The 11,071-nt window shown below is 35.5% G+C and overlaps 1 pseudogene; it reads left to right on the top strand.

Annotated features, from left to right (window-relative positions):
• Window positions 1–962: 962 nt before the first annotated feature.
• Window positions 963–1,080, top strand: LOC128591723 (uncharacterized; annotated as a pseudogene).
• Window positions 1,081–11,071: the final 9,991 nt, after the last annotated feature.

Raw genomic sequence — 11,071 nt, forward strand, 5'->3', positions numbered from 1 at the left:
ATAGATTCTTTAGATTTCTAGCATATTTTTACTTATTTATAAATGATGATGCATAGTGGACAATTATTGTGGAGCATTCATCTACCCCACTGATGAAATTATTAATATATGGGAATAATTACAGCAGAAAGTAAGTAAAAAAAAAGTCATACTTGATCTCTATGAACAAAAATTATTCATTTGGAAAAAACAAAAGTAATGTCAAGTCTAATGAAGGCTCCAACAGGAATGTACATATGAACCTGCTCTCACTAATAATAATTGCATGTCCTGAGTAGGTTTAATAAGTTTAAACACACACATGCACATATCGATGTCTTTAAAATACAAAATAAATGTGATAATTTTAAAGAAAATATAGTTTGACAAATTTGATTCAGAAGTGAGAGAAAATTTGAATAGTCCAAAATTTACCCATAAGTACAGGCTGTTCATGTGTGTGCGTGTGTGTGTGTGTATTTTCTATACCTGTGGGTAGTTCCATGTTGCTGGTCTGTCCAGTGCCCAAACTTGGATATTTGTCATTATTTGTGTTATAATAACAGGGATGGATTATATATTTTTCTGATAATTACTTTTTTCTTTAGGTCTAAATTCAATCTTCCTAGAGTTACCTCAATTTTTAAGTATATTAATGTACATGAAGTTGATTCAATTCATTAGTTAATAAGTGTTCACTCTTTAAAATTTTGTTTTATGTTAACTGATTTCAGGACATTAGCTCTGTACCTTTACTACCATGACTGTTACTTTTGCTTTTGAGAGGGATTCCTGGGAATATGATTGGTGAACTTTCTGTGTCAAAGTTACATACAAGTTTTGTTAAAACACAATAGCACACTGGCTTCTAAGAAGTTGTAACATTACCATGTACAAAAGAAGTGACAAAAAAACATTTTTCTCTCCAGTCCTTGTTGATTATGTATAATATTATGCATTTTGTTTTATTATTTCCCTACTTTATTGCTTCTCGGCCTTTTGGCTAAGATCAAGTGTATTATTTCCCTACTTTAATGAGTGAGAAGTGATGAATAATTAGTTCAATATGACTTCTTTAAATTTTATAAAGGTTGACCTTCTTTTCATTTATTAATTTTCTACCTCATTTTCTTTCTGTGAATTATAAAATATTATTCAAATAATTTGCATTTACCACACTGCATTGTCCATTTTCCTACCAATTTAATGAGGATTTTGGTAACATTTTTTAAGTGTTTTCCAATATAGTATCTATTTGCTAACTTTGTTATCATAGTCACATTATCAATTCAAGTGTTCAATATGTGGCTATTTGCTACAATGTTGGACTGTTCTGATATAGAACATTTCTATTATCTTAGAAAGTTGTACATGAAAACATTGGACTATAGAATGTGAAATTACTTTAGTGAAGTCAACTATAACTTTTCTCTTATGGATTTTGGTTTTCTTGTTTATTTACAAAAAAACTTTTTCTGTCTGAATAACAAATGCATAATCTTTCAAATCCTTTGCTGAATGTTATATTGTTTTATGTTTTACGTTCAATGATATTCATTATTTTTATTTCAGAATAATATCAGGATAAATATGATTAGGTTACAATGTTTGCATTTGTTAGATGAGGTTCATGTTTACATTCAAATTTTTAGGTCCTTAAATTGATAACGAGTGAAGTAAGGGTTTAGTCATATTTAAAAACATTTATCTACAGGCGGTGACCATAGCACATGGCATCAGTATGGATCTGTGATTTTCAAACCTCAGGGAGACTATGTTGGAAGTTATGCTACTGGTCCACTTATGCTAAGGGGATGTACAAGATCCCAAGATATAAGTGACAGAGGCCAGCAGACCTGTAGACAGCATGGCTCAGGAAGCCTGTTCTGGTGTATGACACAGTTGTGGAAAGCCAACACTATCTCTGAGAGAGACCAGGAAGATGAAGGTGAAATAGGAGAGAGTGACTATTACTTAAGGGGCTCTTGAAAACATCAGATACAGTTACTAATTTGATAGGGATAAATTTCATTCTCCATTGGTGGGGGATTATGCTAATAAGTTATAATAAAGCTGAAAGGATGCTATCTTTACTCCTTCTCAGTATAGTGTGAATATTTTAGAACCCTAATATATTATTTTTACACATCAAACAATGTGTTTTTTGTTTGTTTGTTTTGTTGTTGTTTGAGACAGAGTCTCCCTCTGTTGCCCTGTTCGAATGCCATGGAATCATAACTCCAGCAAGCTCAAACTTTGGGGCTTGCGCAATCCTCTTGATTCAGCTCCTTAGTAGCTGGAATTACAGACGTGCACCACAACACTCAGCTAGTTTTCCTATTATTAGTAGAGACAGAATCTCTCTCTTGCTCAGGCTGGTCTCAAACTCCTGAGCTCAGGCAATCCACCCACCTCAGCCTCCCAGAGTGCTAGGATTGCAGGTGTGAGCCAAGCCGGCTGGTCAATCGTAATGTTAAGTGAAGAGAACAGGGATATTTGAGAGACAGGTTCACTAAAAACCAAGACATCACCACTGTACAATTCATCTATGCAAAGAAAAACCACTGATAACCCCAAGTCTATTGAAATTTAAGAATAATTATTTAAATGAAAAAGAAAATTCCAGGTCATTCCATGGGATATAATAAAATTTTAAAGATTAATGTGAATGTAAATTACATTAATTACTTTAATTGGTCCTGGAGATTTCTTATTTATGCCTCCTGTGCTGATTAAGTTATTAGTGACAAAAGTTTTTTTTTTTTTTTTTTTTTTTAATTTGGCCGGGGCTGGGTTTGAACCCACCACCTCCGGCATATGGGACCGGCGCCCTACTCCTTGAGCCACAGGGGCCGCCCGTGACAAAAGTTTTAATGTTAAAATATCTCAGATTGGTGGTATGTATATAATTTTTTTTTTTTTTTTGTAGAGACAGAGTCTCACTTTATGGCCCTCGGTAGAGTGCCATGGAATCACACAGCTCACAGCAACCTCCAACTCCAGGGCTTAAGCGATTCTCTTGCCTCAGCCTCCCGAGTAGCTGGAACTACAGGCGCCTGCCACAACGCCCAGCTATTTTTTTTTTTTTTTTGGTTGCAGTTCAGCAGGGGCCGGGTTTGAACCCACCACCCTCGGTATATGGGGCTGGCGCCAGCCTTACCGACTGAGCCACAGGCGCCGCCCCAATATATAAATATTTTGTCATAGTAGAAAGCAAGAAAGCTATCAAAGACTACTGGTGTATTAATAAAAGACTCATAAGTCAATTTAAAGAAGTTTCTACAGGTGAACAATAGGACAATTTGAGCATCAATAAGATTAGGCAAGCAATTAAGTGAACTGCACAAATATTTTAAATCAGTATGTCTTTTATGACATTATTTTTACTTGTAAGATATTTAGAATTTTATGATATTTATAATTCCCAATGAGATACAGGAACTGAGTTATAATGATCGAGAGTAGATCTAACAGCACAAATAAAAGACAACTAAATATTATGTACTGCGTGTTTTAAAAATCACACACAACCTATAATGTAAGAGAGAAAGAGACAGAGATTGAGAAAGAAACAGAAAGAATACATAATTTCTAACTGAGTCTCTAAATACACTAGTGAATTTAGAAATAACACAATGCAAAGGAATTTATTTAACAATTCTATAATTGTAGTCAGAAAACAATCCAGAACTAGGGTAAATCTATGCCCAGCTAATTCAATGAATAAACTGTTATTAGTATAAAGATAGAGTGCTTTGGTGATATTAAGAAGGTACTCTTTTGTTTTATAGAATTAATAGTGTTTTGGATATATTTTATTAGTCCTTACATTTTCCTTATATATATAAATATATATTATATGTATAAATTAATGTTTATGAATGAAATTGTATTCTACTGGAATTCGCTTCAAATTAATGCGTGGAGGTGTTGGGAGAGGTCTACAGAGGGTAATGAAACAGAATTCGCTATTATAGAAAACAGTAAACTGTTGCACATGCCCTTTACTTTTTAAAATAACTTTAAGGTTCTTTATCATAAAAGCTTAAAAATCCAGGTCTGTTTTCCTTCCAACCAGTTCTAGTATTTGGGATTTGCCGAAGTAATTATTTTGATTAAATAGAGGTAATGGTTGGCTAAGCGGAAATTCATTGCTTAAAGGCAGCAATTGATGTCAGAACTAATATCATGTGTTTTGTCATTAATTCTAAGATGAGACCCTCATTGACTTTCCTTGAAATACGAATCACTGCGGAATATTTTTATTATACAGACTGTGTTTCACATAGGGAAAGAAGGCAGATCTTTGATAGGCCCCTGATTTTTGTTTGAGGATTTGTTTAATGTAGTATTTATTTAAATATATACCGATATAACATATATGAAACCCAGGAGGTTTTCACATTTGTCATTTCAGCAGAATGAAAATGTTAAGAACAATGTAGGTGTGAATAAATCATTTGTGGTTTAAATAAAAATGAAATGAATGTTCTAAGTCATACATTGATTCATTCTGGATCTTGAATTATGCTATGTACTTCAGTTGGATGTTCCAAAGATAGGATATTCCTAGGATGCAGGCTCAATAAATTGTTGACTCATATTATTAAAGTACTACAATAATTTCTCAAATTTCCTAATAATTCACATGTTCTCTCCTATAAATATCATTGAATAAATATCAATTTCTTAGGGGAAGGATGGAATTTTCCATTAGTAAACATTTTTACTGGAGAATAGCCAATGTGTGCAAACTCAAATGGTGAGAGCATTAGACAAGAATAAAGAGCTTTTCAACATAAACACACAAGATATATAAGACTAGAAAAATATTATAAGAGAAGTTTTGAAATAAATACAAAGTAGATAATGAAGGAAAACAATGTAAGTAATGCAGAGAAAGATATGGAATCCAGAGAACTAGGAGGCCTTAGTCTGGATTTAGGGTGTATCCCTAAGTGAAAATTTAAACAATTGTAGTCCCAGTGACAGTTAACTTAAAATAATTTGGATAAGAATTATATTTATATTTTTCTCTTTTACAATGAAAGTGCAAGCCTAAACTACTTATTTTTCCATCTAACAAATATAAATGGTATTTCAGCATGAATATTGCTTTAATAGGGAGTACATAGTCAAAAAATGAGTGATCATATTCTTAGGATTTTTTAATTAGAAAATATATAATGTCTGCCTAGCATTTTTCAGTTCAACAGAAATACATATTTAAGTTGTTTATGCTGGCAAAATTACTTTGAGAGTACATACTTAGATACAGGTAAACATTGGAGGTAATGCAAATGTGGTCCCAGACCACAGTGGGTAAAGCAAATATTGCAATACAGGTAGTCACACAAGTTTTAGGTTTCCCAGTGTATGTAAAGTTATACAGTAGAACTTCCATACTTGACAACCTCCCTATATTGACCACTCTTAAATTGGCCTAATTGTCACAGATTGGACATGTACCACATATACGTTATCAGTGCAGCAGGCCTGGTCCTTTCTGTTGACCACCTCTGTAAGTCAACCAGTTCGTTGCAGTCCCTTGGATGGTCCTTACAGAGGTCCTACCATATTTACACTATCCTATAGTTTATTAAGTGTGCAATGGTTGCATGTCTAAAGAGAAAACTTACATACTGTAATTAAAAGTATTTTATTGTTTAAAAAATGGTAACAATCAATGGAACCTTGGGCCAGTTGTGGTCATTTTGCTGGTGGAGTCTTTCCTTGATATTGATGGCTGCTGACTGTTCAGGGTGGTAGTTACTGGAGTTTGGGATGGGTGTGGCAATTTCTTAAAATAAGACAGCAGCGAAGTAAAGCATGCCATATCACTCTTGCTTTAACAGATTTCTCCATACAATGGAACGCTCTTTGATACCATTTTCCCCCACAGAATATTTTTTAAAAATTGGAGTGAATTCTCTCCAACCCTAACATTGTCTTATCAATGAAAATTGTGTAATATTTTTTAAATCCCTTTGTTGTTATTTGAAGAACATACAACATCTTCCCCAGGAGGAGATTACATGTCAAGGAAACATTTTCTTTGCTCATCCATAAGACGCCAATCTTCATTCATTGAAGTTTTGGGATGAGATTGCAGCAATTCAGTCATCTTCAGACTCCACTTCTAATTTTCGTTCTTTTGCTATTTCTACCACACGTGCAGTTCCTTCTTCCACTGAAGTCCTCATAGTCATCCATAAGGCTTGGAGTCCATTTCTTCTAAACATCTATTCATGTTATTACTTTGATTTCCTCCCATAAATACCAAGTTTTTTAAAAAATAGTAATGTTGGGCGGCGCCTGTGGCTCAAGGAGTAGGGCGCCAGTCCCATATGCCGGAGGTGGCCGGTTCAAACCCAGCCGCGGCCAAAAAAAAAAAAAAAAAATACTAATGTGGTACAAATATTTTCCTTGCATGTGTACCTTATATAAATACATAAGTTATGGGCGGCGCCTGTGGCTCAGTGAGTAGGGTGCCGGCCCCATATGCCGAGGGTGGTGGGTTCAAACCCAGCCCCGGCCAAACTGCAACCAAAAAATAGCCGGGCGTTGTGGCGGGCGCCTGTAGTCCCAGCTGCTCGGGAGGCTGAGGCAAGAGAATCGCATAAGCCCAGGAGTTAGAGGTTGCTGTGAGCTGTGTGAGGCCACGGCACTCTACCCGAGGGTGGTACAGTGAGACTCTGTCTCTACAAAAAAAATAAATAAAAAAAAAAAAATAAATAAATACATAAGTTAGGGCTATTAGTGTGCCCACCACAAAAAGTGTTCATTGCACTAGATTGGTGGTTTTTACTCCCACTCTCCTCTCCTTGTGCCTGTGTGTGCCCATTGTTTACTTCCCAATTATAAGTCAGTACATGTGGTATTTGCTTTTCCATTCCTGAGGTACTTTACTTAGGATAATGATCTCTAGTTTCATCCAACTTGCTACAGAAGATGTTCAGCTGGATAGTACTATAGATGCTGGCATGGATGTAGAGAAAAAGGAATGCTTATGCACTGTTTTGGATAATGCAAATTAGCACAAATTCCAGGGAAAACAGTATGGAAATTCCTCACAGAAATAAATGTAGATTTACCATTTTATCTAGCAATCTCATTGGTGGGTACGTACCCAAAGGTGAAGAAGTCATTTTATCAAAAAGACACCTTCACTTCAATGTTTATTACAGCAAAATTAACAGCTGCCAAGATCATGGAATCAATATTTAAGTAAGTGCCAATCAATTCATGAGTGGATAAAGAAAATGTGATAAGTGTATATATGTGTGTGTGTGTGTGTGTGTGTGTATGAATCACAAGTGTTCTTAAGTTTATCTAGAATGGTAAATCCTTTCCAGAGGTTTTCAATTTAATGTTCCCAGATCCATAAGAGAAATCACTATATGACAGTTAAATCTTAAAAGTGGGCTTAAAATATTGGGTAAACCATACTGTAAACAGGTGTGCTCTTATTCAGGCTTTGTCGTTCTATTTGTAGAGAACAGGAATAGTAAAGGAGTATTAGGTTCAATTTCAAGTCCCCAGCTGTATTAGTTCCTTAACAAGGGAGTCAATCTGTCCTTTGAAGCTTTGAACTCAGACATTGACTTCTCCCCTCTCTAGCTATGAAAGTTCTAGATGTATCTTCTGCCAATGTAAGGCCTTTTGTCTACATTGAAAACGTGTTGCCTATTGGTAGCAACCTTCATCAATGATCTCAGCTCCATCTCAGCTTCTACAGCAGCTCTTGATGCTTCACCTTGCACAGTGGTTCTCAACCTTCCTAATGCTGTGGCCCTTTAATACAGTTCCTGTGAGTTGTGATACACAGGTTGAGAACCGCCACACTAGTAGGTGATGAAGACAGCGTCTGTTCTTGAACCCCATGAAGCAACTTCCACTAGCTTCCACCATTTGCAGTTTCCTCACTTGTCTTAGCCTGCATAGAATTGAAGAGAGAACTTGGCTGAGGATTAGATTTTGGCATAAGGAAGCATCGTGGCTGGTTTGATACTCCATTCAGACTACTCAAACTCTTTCCATATCAGCCATAGGACTGTTTCACTTTCTTATAATTTGTGTGTTTGCCAGAGCAGTACTGTCAATTTCTTCAAAATGTTTTTCTTTGCACATACCACTTGGTTAACTGTTTAGCAGGAGAGGCCTCGCTTTGGACCTATCGTGGGTTTGGCATGCCTTCCTCACTAAGCTTAACCTTTTCTAGCTGTTAATGTCAAGTGAGAGACTTTTGACACTTTCTATCACTTAAACACACTTATAGACCATTATAAGATTATTAATAGGCTTTCTTTCAGTATTAAAATCGAAATATCTCAGGGAATACAGAGGCCTGAGGAGAGGAAAGAGACTGGGGATGGCCAATCTGCAATGCTCATCAGTTAAGTTCCCCTTTTTACCTAGGCAGCGTTCATGGCCAAAATAATTGTGGTAATAAAACATTACATAGCAATATCAAAGATCACCAATTACAGGTCATAAGAATAGGTGTAATGATTAAAAAGTCAGACAAGTTGCAAGAATTGTCAAAATAGGACACAGAAACACAAAATGTGCACATGCTATTGGAAAAATGGCACCAACAGACTTAACTCTACACAGGGCCGTGGCGTCTCTTCGGCTTGCAAAAAGGCAGATCTAAGAAGTGCAGTGAAATGAGGTGGGCTTATACCTCCAGTGCTTTTTTTCACTGAAACCTTTTTCATTATGGATGTGTAGTTTGTTTCAAATGTATTCCTTTCTCCAGTTTCGTTACAGTTGGGAGAATTAAAATTATTCTTTTAATAACTTTAGTTGTAATTTTCAAAATGTTTATGATTGGGATGTCTCAATATGAGTAGTATTGTTAAAAAAAACTTCAAATTTCTCTTTCAGTTAATTCATTTTTTCCCAAAATGAAAGCATTTGCATTTCCATTATAGTATTTTAATGTTATTTAACATAAATTTATTACATATTCAGTGTAAATGTCCATACATTTACACACACACTCATATAGACAACTTATAGCTTATTTATACAGTATTTGATCATGGCTTCAGCATGTTTTCTGTTGGGCTTTCTTTCTAGGTTTGTAAACCTCAAATATGATATATTTAGAATATGCTTTGCAAATATTTCTCATTGTTTTTGAACTCAGCTTTGGTGATTTTTAACATAATTTATTTAAATTGTATATGATCAAATATGTCAACATTTTCTCTTTTAGCACTTGAGAATTTGCATAATAATAGCACGTGTCCTCACTTACCCATGAGTGACTCACACGTTTCCTTCTATCATTTGCCTGGCTTTATTTTTGCATTTTAATCTTTGTCTACTTTAAATATACATCCTGATGTATGAGATGAGGAAGAACATCTCCAATTTTAACTTTCTCCATATGACTCTTTAGGTATTCCAGAACCACTTATGTAAAACACTATCCTTTCCTTGCTAATTTGAGATGTGAACTTTCTCATACATGAAACTGCCACAATGAATTTTTTTTTTTGCATTTTAAAGAAATATTACTCAGGTAGAATTTGCTGTGCAAAAGACTATAAAAATCTCAAAAAGTTTACCCATTCTAGCACACTTAGTCTTGGTTTTCTAGGAAGGCAATGCACAGTGTGGGAACTAAAAGCAAGTGAGAGGGAGCACGGGTTTGTTTCCCCACTGAGCTTCCCAGTATATCTTCCAACATCCAGAATAGCCCTGGATTTATCTGTGTTTCCAAAAATCCTGCTAAGCAGTTCAGCAATAAAAATAATTTGTCTTTTATCCCCCCAATTGAATCTTTAATCTGTCACCTACTACTGTCATAAGATAAGGAGGTTACATACCAGGCCAGGGCACAATCACAATCTATGAATTATAAGTTATGCATTCCAATGACCATATTTTTTAGTCTTCCTAAATGGGCTAGATCACTTGTGATAAGAAACACTCTTCATCACAGCCTACAGGCAAGCCCGAGTCTAAACAACCCTCTGCTCTCCTTAGGTTTGTCCCCAAGCCGACATGGTAACCTCCATCATTACCACATTACTGGCTCAAAGATAAGAAGACACATCCCTAAAGTGAGGCAGATAAAAGGCAACTTTTTCTAGGGATATTATCCTACGTCGTCCTTCTGTGCAGTCCTTTTCCTGTCTAACACTCGATGTTATTTATAGGATGAGAGGGAAGTGAACAACTTCACAAGTAGTTGAGAGCCTGGGCCACTCTTTTTTTTACCAGCAAGGCAGGGAAATATCATTAGCTAAACCCAAAAGAGAACACATCATTGTCCATTTTAATCACATTTGTCACATTATAGCATTTTTTCACCTATGATAAACTCCTTTTTAAAAATAGAGACATAAATAGAGTCGATGGTAAGATTCAAAATAAAATGAACAGAGAGTAATTTGTATACATTTACTGACTCCCTCTCTCCAGAGTCCTCTTGATGTTGGCTTTTTAAAATGTTTCTTTTGCTCATTTCTGGAATTCAGTCAGTGTCTCTAATACTGACAGAACTAGGTCCCCACTGGCAGAAGGTGTAGACAGCTCAAGGCTGTCAGAGTCTTATGCTGACTAGGGCATGGTTAATGATGACAGGAGACTTCTGGCAACCAGATAAAAGGAGAAGCTATATGTGTACATGGCCTGTGTATTCAAAAGTAATGTGGGAAGGGACTAGGCATGTATCCAACTGTCAGGATGGTCGACGTCACAGAGGTCTAGTAGGAAGTCGTGAATATAGTAGGCAGAGTGTCAACTAGAGAGGTGTTAGAAATCAAGTGATAGGAAGAAGGTAGGGAAGTATATTATCAACATTGCGTAAGTGATTGATGCTTAAAAGTTAAGTGTTCACCACTTAGTTAGCAAGATTGTAAACTCTTTTTTTTAAAAAAACGAGACTATATTTATTCTAAATGTCAGGTATGCATGGAAGTAGTTGGAAAATGTTTTTGTTAGTAATACAGCTAATACCCTAGGAAGTTTCAAGATCATTTTTAAAATCCTTATTCAGAATATGAGACTATGTGTACGTAGATGAATAATTAAAATAATTAATTGTTCTTTCTTTTTTAATCCAAAGCTAAACTAG

This window comes from Nycticebus coucang, chromosome 1 (assembly GCF_027406575.1).
Source record: "Nycticebus coucang isolate mNycCou1 chromosome 1, mNycCou1.pri, whole genome shotgun sequence".
NCBI lineage: Eukaryota > Metazoa > Chordata > Mammalia > Primates > Lorisidae > Nycticebus > Nycticebus coucang.